The sequence below is a fragment of the Somniosus microcephalus genome, chromosome 12, assembly GCF_052327205.1.
Source record: "Somniosus microcephalus isolate GS21.2 chromosome 12, FLI_Smic_1.0, whole genome shotgun sequence".
Taxonomy (NCBI): Eukaryota; Metazoa; Chordata; class Chondrichthyes; order Squaliformes; family Somniosidae; genus Somniosus; species Somniosus microcephalus.
The window spans coordinates 221140218-221157209 of NC_140998.1; the positions used below are offsets into that span (position 1 = coordinate 221140218).

General features: G+C 54.5%; 1 long non-coding RNA gene across 1 annotated transcript in view; it reads left to right on the forward strand.

The window, feature by feature from the left end:
• Positions 1-14806, forward strand: part of LOC147110159 (uncharacterized) — a 44482-nt gene extending 29676 nt beyond the window's left edge. Inside the window, exons 2-3 of the long non-coding RNA XR_015080394.1 lie at positions 9433-9544; positions 14728-14806. This is a non-coding gene — a long non-coding RNA (uncharacterized LOC147110159). The remainder of the gene's footprint in view (positions 1-9432; positions 9545-14727) is intronic.
• Positions 14807-16992: the final 2186 nt, after the last annotated feature.

Here is a 16992-nt window from a genome sequence, read left to right on the forward strand (position 1 = left end):
CCTCACACTGAACCCCAAACACACCCCTCACACAGAGAGAGAGAGAGAGAGAAACCAGTGAGAGACTCACAGCCCTGCACACTGTACCGCAATAATAGCCCAAACCACCTCACACTGAACCCCAAACACACCCCTCACACAGAGAGCGAGAAACCAGTGAGACTCACAGCCCCGTACACTGTACCCCAATAATAGCCCAAACCCCCTCACACTGAACCCCAAACACACCCCTCACACAGAGAGAGAGAGAAACCAGTGAGAGACTCACAGCCCCGCACACTGTACCCCAATAATAGCCCAAACCCCCTCACACTGAACCCCAAACACACCCCTCACACAGAGAGAGAGAGAGAAACCAGTGAGAGACTCACAGCCCCGCACACTGCACCCCAATAATAGCCCAAACCCCCTCACACTGAACCCCAAACACACCCCTCACAGAGAGAGAGAGAGAAACCAGTGAGAGACTCACAGCCCCGCACACTGTACCCCAATAATAGCCCAAACCCCCTCACACTGAACCCCAAACACACCCCTCACAGAGAGAGAGAGAAACCAGTGAGAGACTCACAGCCCCGCACACTGTACCCCAATAATAGCCCAAACCCCCTCACACTGAACCCCAAACACACCCCTCACACAGAGAGAGAGAAACCAGTGAGAGACTCACAGCCCCGCACACTGTACCCCAATAATACCCAAACCCCCTCACACTGAACCCCAAACACACCCCTCACACAGAGAGAAACCAGTGAGAGACTCACAGCCCCGCACACTGTACCCCAATAATAGCCCAAACCCCCTCACACTGAACCCCAAACACACCCCTCACACAGAGAGAGAGAGAGAGAGAAACCAGTGAGACTCACAGCCCCGCACACTGTTCCCCAATAATAGCCTAAACCCCCTCACACTGAACCCCAAACACACCCCTCACACAGAGAGAGAGAAACCAGAGAGACTCACAGCCCCGCACACTGTACCCCAATAATAGCCCAAACTCCCTCACACTGAACCCCAAACACACCCTCACACAGAGAGAGAGAGAAACCAGTGAGAGACTCACAGCCCCGCACACTGTACCCCAATAATAGCCCAAACCCCCTCACACTGAACCCCAAACACACCCCTCACACAGAGAGAAACCAGTGAGAGACTCACAGCCCCGCACACTGTACCCCAATAATAGCCCAAACCCCCTCACACTGAACCCCAAACACACCCCTCACACAGAGAGAGAGAGAGAAACCAGTGAGAGACTCACAGCCCCGCACACTGTACCCCAATAATAGCCCAAACCGCATCACACTGAACCCCAAACACACCCCTCACACACAGAGAGAAACCAGTGAGAGACTCACAGCCCCGCACACTGTACCCCAATAATAGCCCAAACCCCCTCACACTGAACCCCAAACACAGAGAGAGAAACCAGTGAGAGACTCACAGCCCCGCACACTGTACCCCAATAATATCCCAAACCCCCTCACACTGAACCCCAAACACACCCTCACAGAGAGAGAGAGAAACCAGTGAGACACTCACAGCCCCGCACACTGTACCCCAATAATAGCCCAAACCCCCTCACACTGAACCCCAAACACACCCCTCACACAGAGAGAGAGAGAGAGAGAAACCAGTGAGAGACTCACAGCCCCGCACACTGTACCCCAATAATAGCCCAAACCCCCTCACACTGAACCCTAAACACACCCCTCACACAGAGAGAGAGAAACCAGTGAGAGACTCACAGCCCCGCACACTGTACCCCAATAATAGCCCAAACCCCAAACACACCCCTCACACAGAGAGAGAGAAACCAGTGAGAGACTCACAGCCCCGCACACTGTACCCCAATAATAGCCCAAACCCCCTCACACTGAACCCCAAACACACCCCTCACACAGAGAGAGAGAGAGAGAAACCAGTGAGAGACTCACAGCCCCGCACACTGTACCCCAATAATAGCCCAAACCCCCCTCACACTGAACCCCAAACACACCCCTCACACAGAGAGAGAGAGAAACCAGTGAGAGACTCACAGCCCCGCACACTGTACCCCAATAATAGCCCAAACCCCCTCACACTGTACCCCAAACACACCCCTCACACAGAGAGAGAGAAACCAGTGAGAGACTCACAGCCCCGCACACTGTACCCCAATAATAGCCCAAACCCCCTCACACTGAACCCCAAACACACCCCTCACACACAGAGAGAGAAACCAGTGAGAGGCACACTGTACCCCAATAATAGCCCAAACCCCCTCACACTGAACCCCAAACACAGAGAGAGAAACTAGTGAGAGACTCACAGCCGCGCACACTGTACCCCAATAATAGCCCAAACCCCCTCACACTGAACCCCAAACACACCCCTCACACACAGAGAGAAACCAGTGAGAGACTCACAGCCCCGCACACTGTACCCCAATAATAGCCCAAACCCCCTCACACTGAACCCCAAACACACCCCTCACACAGAGAGAGAGAGAGAGAGAGAAACCAGTGAGAGACTCACAGCCCTGCACACTGCACCGCAATAATAGCCCAAACCCCCTCACACTGAACCCCAAACACACCCCTCACACAGAGAGAGAGAAACCAGTGAGAGACTCACAGCCCCGTACACTGTACCCCAATAATAGCCCAAACCCCCTCACACTGAACCCCAAACACACCCCTCACACAGAGAGAGAGAGAAACCAGTGAGAGACTCACAGCCCCGCACACTGTACCCCAATAATAGCCCAAACCCCCTCACACTGAACCCCAAACACACCCCTCACACAGAGAGAGAGAGAGAAACCAGTGAGAGACTCACAGCCCCGCACACTGCACCCCAATAATAGCCCAAACCCCCTCACACTGAACCCCAAACACACCCCTCACAGAGAGAGAGAGAAACCAGTGAGAGACTCACAGCCCCGCACACTGTACCCCAATAATAGCCCAAACCCCCTCACACTGAACCCCAAACACACCCCTCACACACAGAGAGAGAAACCAGTGAGAGACTCACAGCCCCGCACACTGTACCCCAATAATATCCAAACCCCCTCACACTGAACCCCAAACACACCCCTCACACAGAGAGAAACCAGTGAGAGACTCACAGCCCCGCACACTGTACCCCAATAATAGCCCAAACCCCCTCACACTGAACCCCAAACACACCCCTCACACAGAGAGAGAGAAACCAGAGAGACTCACAGCCCCGCACACTGTACCCCAATAATAGCCCAAACCCCCTCACACTGAACCCCAAACACACCCCTCACACAGAGAGAGAGAGAGAAACTAGTGAGAGACTCACAGCCCCGCACACTGTACCCCAATAATAGCCCAAACCCCATCACACTGAACCCCAAACACACCCCTCACACACAGAGAGAGAGAAACCAGTGAGAGACTCACAGCCCCGCACACTGTACCCCAATAATAGCCCAAACCCCCTCACACTGAACCCCAAACACAGAGAGAGAAACCAGTGAGAGACTCACAGCCCCGCACACTGTACCCCAATAATATCCCAAACCGCCTCACACTGAACCCCAAACACACCCTCACAGAGAGAGAGAGAAACCAGTGAGACACTCACAGCCCCGCACACTGTACCCCAATAATAGCCCAAACCCCCTCACACTGAACCCCAAACACACCCTCACACAGAGAGAGAGAAACCAGTGAGAGACTCACAGCCCCGCACACTGTACCCCAATAATAGCCCAAACCCCCTCACACTGAACCCCAAACACACCCCTCACACAGAGAGAGAGAGAGAAACCAGTGAGAGACTCACAGCCCCGCACACTGTACCCCAATAATAGCCCAAACCCCCTCACACTGAACCCCAAACACACCCCTCACACAGAGAGAGAGAGAGAGAAACCAGTGAGAGACTCACAGCCCCGCACACTGTACCCCAATAATAGCCCAAACCCCCTCGCACTGAACCCCAAACACACCCCTCACACACAGAGAGAGAGAGAGAAACCAGTGAGAGACTCACAGCCCCGCACACTGTACCCCAATAATAGCCCAAACCCCCTCACACTGAACCCCAAACACACCCCTCACACAGAGAGAGAGAGAGAAACCAGTGAGACTCACAGCCCCGCACACTGTACCCCAATAATAGCCCAAACCCCCTCACACTGAACCCCAAACACACCCCTCACACAGAGAGATAAACCAGTGAGAGACTCACAGCCCCGCACACTGTACCCCAATAATAGCCCAAACCCCTCACACTGAACCCCAAACACACCCCTCACACAGAGAGAGAGAGAGAGAGAGAAACCAGTGAGAGACTCACAGCCCCGCACACTGTACCCCAATAATAGCCCAAACCCCCTCACACTGAACCCCAAACACACCCCTCACAGAGAGAGAGGGAGAAACCAGTGAGAGACTCACAGCCCCGCACACTGTACCCCAATAATAGCCCAAACCCCCTCACACTGAACCCCAAACACACCCCTCACACACAGAGAGAGAGAGAAACCAGTGAGAGACTCACAGCCCCGCACACTGTACCCCAATAATAGCCCACACCCCCTCACACTGAACCCCAAACACACCCCTCACACAGAGAGAGAGAGAAACCAGTGAGAGACTCACAGCCCCGCACACTGTACACCAATAATAGCCCAAACCCCCTCACACTGAACCCCAAACACACCCCTCACACAGAGAGAGAGAGAGAAACCAGTGAGAGACTCACAGCCCCGCACACTGTACCCCAATAATGGCCCAAACCCCCTCACACTGAACCCCAAACACACCCCTCACACAGAGAGAAACCAGTGAGAGACTCACAGCCCCGCACACTGTACCCCAATAATAGCCCAAACCCCCTCACACTGAACCCCAAACACACCCCTCACACAGAGAGAGAGAGAGAGAGAGAGAAGCCAGTGAGAGACTCACAGCCCCGCACACTGTACCCCAATAATAGCCCAAACCCCCTCACACTGAACCCCAAACACACCACTCACACACAGAGAGAGAGAAACCAGTGAGAGACTCACAGCCCCGCACACTGTACCCCAATAATAGCCCAAACCCCCTCACACTCAACCCCAAACACACCCCTCACACAGAGAGAAACCAGAGAGACTCACAGCCCCGCACACTACCCCAATAATAGCCCAAACCCCCTCACACTGAACCCCAAACACACCCCTCACACAGAGAGAGAGAGAAACCAGTGAGAGACTCACAGCCCCGCACACTGTACCCCAATAATAGCCCAAACCCCCTCACACTGAACCCCAAACACACCCCTCACACAGAGAGAGAGAGAAACCAGTGAGAGACTCACAGCCCCGCACACTGTACCCCAATAATAGCCCAAACCCCTCACACTGAACCCCAAACACACCCCTCACACAGAGAGAGAGAGAGAGAGAAACCAGTGAGAGACTCACAGCCCCGCACACTCTACCCCAATAATAACCCGAACCCCCTCACACTGAACCCCAAACACACCCCTCACACAGAGAGAGAAACCAGTGAGAGACTCTCAGCCCCGCACACTGTACCCCAATAATAGCCCAAACCCCCTCACACTGAACCCCAAACACACCCCTCACACACAGAGAGAGAGAGAGAGAGAGAGAAACCAGTGAGAGACTCACAGCCCCGCACACTGTACCCCAATAACACCACATACAAAAACCGATGAGAGACTGTATATCCCCCACTTCCCCCAGCGCCCTGTGTTACTGACTGTATCTCTACTGATGTTAATCCAGCTCCTTCACACTGTCACTCAGTAACCCCTCTCCCCCAGCGCCCTGTGTTACTGACTGTATCTCTACTGATGTTAATCCAGCTCCCTCACACTGTCACTCAGTAACCCCTCTCCCCCAGCGCCCTGTGTTACTGACTGTATCTCTACTGATGTTAATCCAGCTCCCTCACACTGTCACTCAGTAACCCCTCTCCCCCCAGTGCCCTGTGTCACTGACTTTATCTCTGATGATGTTAACCCAGCTCCCTCACACTGTCATTCAGTAACCCCTCTCCCCCCCAGCGCCCAGTAAATAATAATTCTGATAGGTCTAAGAGCGTTAAAAAAACAAGCCTGAAGGCTTTGTGTCTTAATGCGAGGAGCATTCGTTATAAGGTGGATGAATTGGCTGCGCAAATAGAGGTAAATGAATATGATTTGGTTGGGATTACGGAAACGTGGCTCAAGGATGGCCAAGGCTGGGAACTCAACATCCAGGGGTATTCGATATTCAGGAAAGATAGGCAAAAAGGAAAGGGAGGTGGGGTAGCATTACTGGTTAAAGAAGGGATTAACACAATTGTAAGGAAGGATATTAGCTCTGATGATGTGGAATCTGTATGGGTAGAATTGAGAAATACTAAGGGGCAGAAAACATTAGTGGGAGTGGTATATAGACCTCCAAACAGTAAGGCGGAGGTTGGGGATGGCATTAAAAGGGAAATTAAAGAAGCATGCAATAAGGGCACAGCAGTCATCATGGGTGACTTTAATCTACATATAGATTGGGCTAACCAAATTAGTAACAATACTGTGGAGGAGGAATTCCTGGAGTGTTTACGGGATGGTTTCCTGGACCAATATGTCGAGGAACCAACCAGAGACCAGGCCATCTTAGACTGGGTATTATGTATCGAGAAAGGATTAATTAGCAATCTTGTTGTACGAGGCCCCTTGGGTCGGAGCGATCATAATATGATATAATTCTTCATTAAGATGGAGAATGAAGTAGTTCACTCAGAGACTAGGGTCCTAAATTTAAATAAAGGAAACTATGATGGTCTGAGGAGCGAGTTGGGTAGGATTGATTGGGGAATGTCTCTCAAAGGGTTGACGGAGGATAGGCAATGGCAAACATTCAAAGACCAAATGGATGAACTACAGAATTTGTTAATCCCAGTTTGGCATAAAAATAAAACAAAAAAGGTGACTCAACCGTGGCTAACAAGGGAAATTAGGGATAGCATAAGATCCAAGGAGAGGACAAATAAATTGGCCAAAAAAAGCAATAATCCTGAGGATTGGGAGCAGTTTAGGATTCAACAAAGGAGGACAAAGGGATTAATTAAGAAAGGGAAAATAGAATATGAGAGTAAGCTTTCAGGGAACATAAAAACTGACTGTAAAAGCTTTTATAGATATGTGAAGAGAAAAAGATTGGTGAAGTCAAGCGTAGGTCCCTTACAGGCAGAATCAGGGGAATTTATAATGGGGAACAAACAAATGGCAGACCAACTAAATACATATTTTGGTTCTGTCTTCACAAAGGAGGACACAAATAACCTCCCAGAGATACCGGGGAACATAGGGTCTGATGAAAGGGTGGAACTGAAAGAAATCCATATTTGTAGGGAAATGGTGTTAGGAAAATTGATGGGACTGAAGGCCGATAAATCCCCAGGGCCTGATAATCTACATCCTAGGGTACATAAGGAAGTGGCCCTCGAAATAGTAGATGCATTGCTGGTCATCTTCCAGAACTCGATGAATTTAAAACGGAGATAGACAGTTTCCTAGCTGATAAGGGAATTAGGGGTTACGGGGAGCGGGCAGGGAAGTGGACATGAGTCTAGGTTCGGATCAGCCATGATCCTATTGAATGGCGGAGCAGGCCCGAGGGGCCGTATGGCCTACTTCTGCTCCTACTTCTTATGTTCTTATTATGGAACAGTACCCATGGATTGGAGGGTAGCTAATGTTACCCCACTATTCAAAAAAGGTGGTAGAGAAAAAGCGGGGAAACCTGACATCGGTAGTGGGGAAAATGCTAGAGTCCATTATAAAAGATGTAATAGCAGAGCACTTGGAAAGCAGTGACCGGACCGGACAAAGTCAACATGGATTTACAAAAGGTAAATCGTGCTTGACCAATCTACTGGAATTTTTGAGGATGTAACTGGTAAAATAGATAAGGGAGAACCAGTGGATGTGGTGTATTTGGACTTTCAGAAGGCTTTCGATAAGGTTCCGCATAAGAGATTAGCGTGCAAAATTAAGGCACATGGGATTGGGGGCAAGGTATTGACTTGGATAGAGAACTGGTTGGCGGACAGAAAGCAAAGAGTTGGAATAAACGGGTTGTTTTCCGAGTGGCAGGTAGTGACTAGTGGGGTACCGCAACGATCGGTCCTTGGACCCCAGCTGTTCACCATATATATTAATGATCTGGACGTGGGAATTGGATGTAATATCTCCAAATTTGCAGACGACACAAAGCTGGGTGGGAGGGTAAGCTGTGAGGAGGATGTCGTGAAACTCCAGTACGATTTGGACAGGTTGGGTGATTGGGCAGAAACATGGCAAATGCACTATAATGTGGATAAATGTGAGGTTATCCACTTTGGTGGCAAAAACAGGAAGGCAGATTATTATTTGAATGGCAATAGATTGGGAGAAGGGGAAGTGCAAAGAGACCTGGGTGTCCTTGTGCACCAGTCGCTGAAGGTAAGCATGCAGGTGCAGCAGGCGGTTAAGAAGGCAAATGGTATGTTGGCCTTCGTAGTGAGAGGGTTTAAGTACAGGAGCAAGGATGTCTTGCTGCAGTTGTACAGGGCCTTGGTGAGACCACACCTTGAGTATTGTGTGCAGTTTTGGTCGCCTTATCTGAGGAAGGATGTTCTTGCCATGGAGGGAGTGCAGCGAAGATTCACCAGACTGATACCTGGGATGGCAGGAATGACGTATGAGGAGAGATTGTGTCGATTGGGCTTATACTCACTGGAGTTTAGAAGATTGAGAGGGGATCTCATCGAAACCTATAAAATTTTGTCAGGCCTGGACAGACTAGATGCAGGAAGTATGTTTCTGATGGCCGGGGAGTCCAGAACCAGGGGTCACAGTCTAAGGATAAGGGGTAAGCCATTTAGGACTGAGATGAGGAGGAATTTCTTCACCCAGAGAGTGGTGAACCTGTGGAATTCTCTGCCACAGAGGGCGGTGGAGGCCAATTCATTAAATATATTCAAGAAAGAGTTGGATATATTTCTTAAGGCTAAAGGGATGAAGGGATATGGGGAGAAGGCAGGGACAGGGTACTGAGTTTGGATGATCAGCCATGATCGCATTGAATGGCGGAGCAGGCTCGAAGGGCCGAATGGCCTACTCCTGCTCCTATTTTCTATGTTTCTGTGTTACTGACTGTATCTCTACTGATATTAATCCAGCTCCCTCACACTGTCACTCAGTAACCCCTCTCCCCCAGTGCCCTGTGTTACTGACTGTATCTCTACTGATGTTAATCAGTTAAGAGCTTGCTTGGAGATCATTTCTGGCATTGATCGATAGTTTTGCCATATTTAAGATCCTTCCGTTTCACAGTTCCTGGCCGACTGCTTGCAGCCAGTTGAGGAAATGAACGTCACAATGTTAAACGTTAATTCTCTGACGGATTTTATCTGCTTGTATCTCCGCTATCAGAGGCCTGTTCCAGGAGGTGTGGATTTCTGAGCCCGGTGGTGAGTCTCCGTCGTGTGGATGAGAGTTAACAGCACCAGCATGCTGTCAGTGAAGGTGAAAACCGAGAAATCAGGTGAGACTGACGTTGCCCCCAGTGTCTCTGCATTGACATTCCCCCCCCCCAGAGTGAGGGGAAATCAGCCCGGGTTCCTGATCACTGTCCAGTGACCCCTGGGTTAGAGAGAGGGGAAATCAGCCAGGGTTCCTGCTCCTGATCACTGTCCAGTGACCCCTGGGTTAGAGAGAGGGGAAATCAGCCAGGGTTCCTGCTCCTGATCACTGTCCAGTGACCCCTGGGTTAGAGAGAGGGGAAATCAGCCTGGGTTCCTGCTCCGGATGACTGTCCAGTGACCCCTGGATTAGAGAGAGGGGAAATCAGCCAGGGTTCCTGCTCCTGATGACTGTCCAGTGACCCCTGGATTAGAGAGAGGGGAAATCAGCCAGGGTTCCTGCTCCGGATGACTGTCCAGTGACCCCTGGATTAGAGAGAGGGGAAATCAGCCAGGGTTCCTGCTCCTGATCACTGCCTAGTGACCCCTGGGTTAGAGAGAGAGGAAATCAGCCAGGGTTCCTGCTCCTGATCACTGTCCAGTGACCCCTGGGTTAGAGAGAGGGGAAATCAGCCAGGGTTCCTGTTCCTGATCACTGTCCAGTGACCCCTGGGTTAGAGAGAGGGGAAATCAGCCAGGGTTCCTGCTCCTGATCACTGCCCAGTGACCCCTGGGTTAGAGAGAGGGGAAATCAGCCAGGGTTCCTGCTCCTGATCACTGCCCAGTGACCCCTGGGTTAGAGAGAGAGGGGAAATCAGCCAGGGTTCCTGCTCCTGATCACTGTCCAGTGACCCCTGGTTTAGAGAGAGGGGAAATAAGCCAGGGTTCCTGCTCCTGATCACTGTCCAGTGACCGTTGGGTTAGGGAGAGGGGAAATCAGCCAGGGTTCCTGCTCCTGATCACTGCCCAGTGACCCCTGGGTTAGAGAGAGAGGGGAAATCAGCCAGGGTTCCTGCTCCTGATCACTGTCCAGTGACCCCTGGTTTAGAGAGAGGGGAAATAAGCCAGGGTTCCTGCTCCTGATCACTGCCCAGTGACCCCTGGGTTAGAGAGAGAGAGAGGGAAAATCAGCCAGGGTTCCTGCTCCTGATCACTGTCCAGTGACCCCTGGGTTAGAGAGAGAGGGGAAATCAGCCAGGGTTCCTGCTCCTGATCACTGTCCAGTGACCCCTGGGTTAGAGAGAGGGGAAATCAGCCAGGGTTCCTGCTCCTGATCACTGTCCAGTGACCCCTGGGTTAGAGAGAGGGGAAATCAGCCCGGGTTCCTGCTCCTGATCACTGTCCAGTTACACCTGAGTTAGAGAGAGGGGAAATCAGCCAGGGTTCCTGCTCCTGATCACTGTCCAGTGACCCCTGGGTTAGGGAGAGGGGAAATCAGCCAGGGTTCCTGCTCCTGATCACTGTCCAGTGACCCCTGGGTTAGGGAGAGGGGAAATCAGCCAGGGTTCCTTCTCCTGATCTCTGTCCAATGACCCCTGGGTTAGAGAGAGGGGAAATCAGCCAGGGTTCCTGCTCCTGATCACTGTCCAGTGACCGTTGGGTTAGGGAGAGGGGAAATCAGCCAGGGTTCCTGCTCCTGAGCACTTTCCAGTGACCCTGGGTTAGAGAGAGGGGAAATCAGCCATGGTTCCTGCTCCTGATCACTGCCCAGTGACCCCCGGGTTCGCGAGAGAGGGGAAATCAGCCAGGGTTCCTGCTCCTGATCACTGTCCAGTGACCCCTGGGTTAGAGCGAGGAGGGGAACAGTCTCGAGGGGGGCTGAATGGGTCTCCTCCTGTTCCTGTGTAACAGGCTCGAGGGGCTGAATGGGCTCCTCCTGTTCCTGTGTTACAGGCTTGATGGGGCTGAATGCGCCTCCTCCTGTTCCTGTGTAACAGGCTCGAGGGGCTGAATGGGCCTCCCCCCTGTTCCTGTGTAACAGGCTCGAGGGGCTGAATGGGCCTCCTCCTGTTTCTGTGTAACAGGCTCGAGGGGCTGAATAGGCCTCCTCCTGTTCATGTGTAACAGGCTCGAGGGGCTGAATGGGCCTCCTCCTGTTCCCATGTAACAGACTCGAGAGGCTGAATGGACCTCCTGCTGTTCCTGTGTAACAGGCTCGAGGGGGCTGAATGGACCTCCTCCTGTTGCTGTGTAACAGACTCGAGGGGCTGAATGGGCCTCCTCATGTTCCTGTGTAACAGGTCGAGGGGCTGAATGGGCCTCCTCCTGTTCCTGTGTAACAGGCTCGAGGGGCTGGAAGGGCCTCCTCCTGTTCCTGTGTAACAGGCTCGAGGGGGCTGAATGGACCTCCTCCTGTTGCTGTGTAACCGATTCGAGGGGCTGAATGGGCCTCCTCCTGTTCCTGTGTAACAGGCTCGAGGGGCTGAATGGGCCGCCTCCTGTTCCTGTGTAACAGGCTCGAGGGTGCTGAACAGGCTCGAGGGGCTGAATGGGCCTCCTCCTGTTCCTGTGTAACATTCTCGAGAAGCTGAATGGGCCTCCTCCTGTTCCTGTGTAACAGACTCGAGGGGCTGAATGGGCCTCCTGCTGTTCCTGCGTAACAGGCTTGAGGGGCTGAATGGGCTCCTCCTGTTCCTGTGTAACAGGCTCGAGGGTGCTGAATGGGCCTCCTCCTGTTCCTGTGTAAGAGGCCGAGGGGCTGAATGGGCCTCCTCCTGTTCCTGTGTAACAGGCTCGAGGGGCTGAATGGGCCTCCTCCTGTTCCTGCGTAACAGGCTCGAGGGGGCTGAATGGGGCTCCTCCTGTTCCTGTGTAACAGGCTCGAGGGGCTGAATGGGCCTCCTCCTGTTCCTGTGTAACAGGCTCGAGGGGCTGAATGGGCCTCCTCCTGTTCCTGTGTAACAGGCTCGAGGGGCTGAATGGGCCTCCTCCTGTTCCTGTGTAACAGGCTCGAGGGGCTGAATGGGCCTCCTCCTGTTCCTGTGTAACAGGCTCGAGGGGCTGAATGGGCCTCCTCCTGTTCCTGTGTAACAGGCTTGAGGGGCTGAATGGGCCTCCTCCTGTTCCTGTGTAACAGGCTCAAGGGGCTGAATGGGCCACCTGCTGTTCCTGTGTAACATTCTCGAGCTGAATGGGCCTCCTCCTGTTCCTGTGTAACAGGCTCGAGGGGCTGAATGGGAGTCCTCCTGTTCCTGTGTAACAGACTCGAGGGGCTGAATGGGCCTCCTGCTGTTCCTGTGTAACAGGCTCGAGAGGCTTGAGGGGATGAATGGGCCTGCACCTGTTCCTGTGTAACAGGCTCGAGGGGCTGAATGGGCTTCCTCCTGTTCCTGTGTAACAGGCTCGAGGGGGCTGAATGGGGCTCCTCCTGTTCCTGTGTAACAGGCTCGTGGGTCTGAATGGGCCTCCTCCTGTTCCTGTGTAACAGGCTCGAGGGGCTGAATGAGCCTCCTCCTGTTCCTGTGTAACTGGCTGGAGGGGCTGAATGGGCCTCCTCCTGTTCCTGTGTAACAGGCTCGAGGGGCTGAATGAGCCTCCTCCTGTTCCTGTGTAACTGGCTCGAGGGGCTGAATGGCCTCCTCCTGTCCTAATGTAACTGACTCGATGGGCTGAATGGCCTCCTCCTGTTCCTAATGTAATTGACTCGAGGGGCTGAATGGGCTCCTCCTGTTCCTGTGTAACAGGCTCGAGGGGCTGAATGGGCCTCCTCCTGTTCCAGTGTAACAGGCTCGAGGGGCTGAATGGGCCTCCTCCTGTTCCTGTGTAACAGGCTCGAGGGGCTGAATGGGCCTCCTCCTGTTCCTGTGTAACAGGCTCGAGGGGCTGAATGGGCCTCCTCCTGTTCCTGTGTAACAGGCTCGAGGGGCTGAATGGGCCTCCTCCTGTTCCTGTGTAACAGGCTCGAGGGGCTGAATGGGCCTCCTCCTGTTCCTGTGTAACAGGCTCGAGGGGCTGAATGGGCCTCCTCCTGTTCCTGTGTAACAGGCTCGAGGGGCTGAATGGGCCTCCTCCTGTTCCTGTGTAACAGGCTGGAGGGGCTGAATGGGCCTCCTCCTGTTCCTGTGTAACAGGCTGGAGGGGCTGAATGGGCCTCCTCCTGTTCCTGAGATGTTTTAAAGCAGAGTTGTTACTAGCTGCAGTGCAGCTTTCAGACAGCAGGTGGTGGCGGTGAGACCTGCACTCCCAAGGAATCCACCGTAGATTAATATATAAAATACTCCAGGGGGCCTGGGACAGGGGACCCGGAACAGTGAGAGGAGGGTGAGCGGAGACAGCAGAGGGCCGAATCGGTAGCTTTGGAGGAGACTTTTCCAGCTGGGAAGAGCGGCAGAGAGGTATTGGGGGATGGCTTCAAAAGAAAGTCTAGCATTTCTCCAGCTCCTTTCACCACCTCAGGACATCCCAAAGCGCCTCACAGCAAATGAAGGACTTTTTTTGAAGTGTGGTTACTGTTGTAATGTAGGAAATGCGGCAGCCAGTTTGCGCACAGCAAGCTCCCACAAACAGCAATGTGATAATGACCAGATCATCTGTTTTAGTGATGTTGATTGAGGGATAAATATTGGCCCCAGGACACCGGGGAGAACTCCCCCTGCTCTTCTTCCAATAGTGGCCCTGGGATCTTTTATGTCCACCTGAGAGGGCAGACGGGGCCTCGGTTTAATGTGTCGCTCCCTCAGTACTGCCCCTCCGACAGTGCGGGGCTCCCTCAGTACTGCCCCTCCGACAGTGCGGCGCTCCCTCAGTACTGCCCCTCCGACAGTGCGGCGCTCCCTCAGTACTGCCCCTCCGACAGTGCGGCGCTCCCTCAGTACTGCCCCTCCGACAGTGCGGTGCTCCCTCAGTACTGCCCCTCCGACAGTACAGTGCTCCCTCAGTACTGCCCCTCCGGCAGTGCAGTGCTCCCTCAGTACTGCCCCTCCGACAGTGCGGTGCTCCCTCAGTACTGCCCCTCCGACAGTACAGTGCTCCCTCAGTACTGCCCCTCCGGCAGTGCAGTGCTCCCTCAGTACTGCCCCTCCGACAGTGCAGCGCTCCCTCAGTACTTCCTCTCCGACAGTACAGTGCTCCCTCAGTACTGCAGCCCCGACAGTGCAGCGCTCCCTCAGTACTTCCTCTCCGACAGTACAGTGCTCCCTCAGTACTGCCCCTCCGACAGTGCGGCGCTCCCTCAGTACTGACTCTCCGACAGTGCGGCACTCCTTCAGTACTGCCCCTCCTAATACCTTGGTGTAACATGGTTTAATCACTGACCTGTCTCCTGCAGATCTGGAGGCTTCAACAGCCCGTAATCGTTTGGATGCAGTCCTACAGTGTCTGGTCGAGAAGAGTGACATTGAGAGGTACGTGTGTGGGTGGGTGTGTGTGTGTGACTGATTCCCACTAATTTACATATCTAGAATAATTCCTTGCCTATTGTAGTCATTTTAAGACAGAGTCATGTCACATCTCGGAGGCATTTAAACACGGAGAGAAAGAAAAGCCTGCCATTCCGCGGTGGTTTCTTCCCACCCGGATCTGGAAGCTCCCTTTGCCGAAAGCAATTGAACTCTGACTGTCCTTCACCGACAGCAATTGAACTCTGACTGTCCTTCACCGACAGCAATTGAACTCTGACTGTCCTTCACCGACAGCAATTGAACTCTGACTGTCCTCCGTATCTCGTGCTTGCCCTGCAGGGAGATCCTGGACAGCAGCCTTAAAGATACAGGCCAGGTCACCAGTCAAACCCCACAGCCACGAGCAATGGCAGGCGAGGTCAGCCAGTGTGGCAGTTATTAATCCGGTATATGTTTGCACACATCGGCCATAACCCGCGCACAGTCCCGCAGAGATCAGTGACGCTATTCACCTCCCCTGACCGGTAAGTTAACAAACCTCTCGATGGATTCCTGCGCTGACTCTCTCAAACCCGCCCTCCGACTCCTCACTCAAATACCTGTTCCCCAGCCTGGAGCGCCGAGTATTCGACCGGGAGTGGCATCACCGCTGAGCAGTGCCCCCCTGCTCCGTGTGGGGGGGGGGGGGGGGCTTGGTCCCACACCCCGGGTAGTGCCCCCCGCTCCGTGTGTGGGTGGGGTGGGGGGGGGGGGCTCGGTCCCACACCCCAGGTGGTCCCCCCCCCCGCTCCGTGTCCACACCGGGCTTGTTAAATCGCACTGTAGCCTTCAGCATGTACGATGACTGTTGACCCTGCTCCGCATTGTAACTGACACTGTCTCTCTCTTTCAGGGAGCAGGCAGAGGACGAGTCTGTGAAACCAGCGCTGTCCGACTTACAGAGCAAGTGAGTGCGGGATTGACACTGCGCAGGCGCTACTGGGAGAGTCGTCGAGTATATTCAAGGTTGAAAACGAGAGATTTTTGGACTCTCGGGAAATCGAGGGATATGGGGATCGTCCGGGAAAGTGGAGTTGAGGTCGATGATCAGCCATGATCTGATTGAATGGCGGAGCAGGCTCGAGGGGCCGAATGGCCGACTCCTGCTCCTAATTCTGATGCTCTTATGTAGAATGTCTCGCCTCCAGTTTGATTCTGGTGGTGGGCTGTGGCCCCTTCCTGCCGACTCCCCCGTTCGACTCTAATGCCAAAAGCTGCGGATGCTGTTAAATCCCTAACTTCTGACGAAAGGTCATTGACCTGAAACGTTCCCCCTGACCTGTTGAGTGTTTGCAGCATGATCTGTTTTACTCCCTCTAATGGCATTTCACAGCTCCCCCCCCCCGCCCCCCCCCCCCCCGATCCGTCAATATCTTACAAAGCAAGCAAAACACTGCGGGTGCTGAAAACCTACAATAAAAACAGGTTGGGAGGGAGCGATCCAGAGCTGGAGGGGGAGAGCGGGGCCGGGGGGGAGGGAGGGGGAGAGCGGGGCCGGGGGGGGAGGGAGGGGGAGAGCGGGGCCGGGGGGAGGGAGGGGGAGAGCGGGGCCGGGGGGGGAGGGAGGGGGAGAGCGGGGCCGGGGGGGGAGGGAGGGGGAGAGCGGGGCCGGGGGGGGGGGGGGAGAGCGGGGCCGGGGGGGGAGGGAGGGGGAGAGCGGGGCCGGGGGGGGGAGGGAGGGGGAGAGCGGGGCCGGGGGGGGGAGGGAGGGGGAGAGCGGGGCCGGGGGGGGGAGGGAGGGGGAGAGCGGGGCCGGGGGGGGGGGAGGGAGGGGGAGAGCGGGGCCGGGGGGGGGAGAGCGGGGCCGGGGGGGGAGAGCGGGGCCGGGGGGGGGAGGGAGGGGGAGAGCGGGGCCGGGGGGGGAGGGAGGGGGAGAGCGGGGCCGGGGGGGAGGGAGGGGGAGAGCGGGGCGGGGAGGGGGGAGAGCGGGGGCCGGGGGGGGAGGGAGCGGGAGAGCGGGGCCGGGGGGGAGGGGGGGGGGAGAGCGGGGCCCAGCAGTGGGAGCCGAAGGTTTGTTTGAGGGGCCCCGGGGAGAAGCAGTCCTGCTCCTGGCCCGCAGGGAGCCCTGAAACAGGCACTCAGCTTCTGGAGCCGGCAATTCCCGCCTCCCGTTCACTGCCAGCATTCCCGAACCCTGGAAACACGCAGCAGCA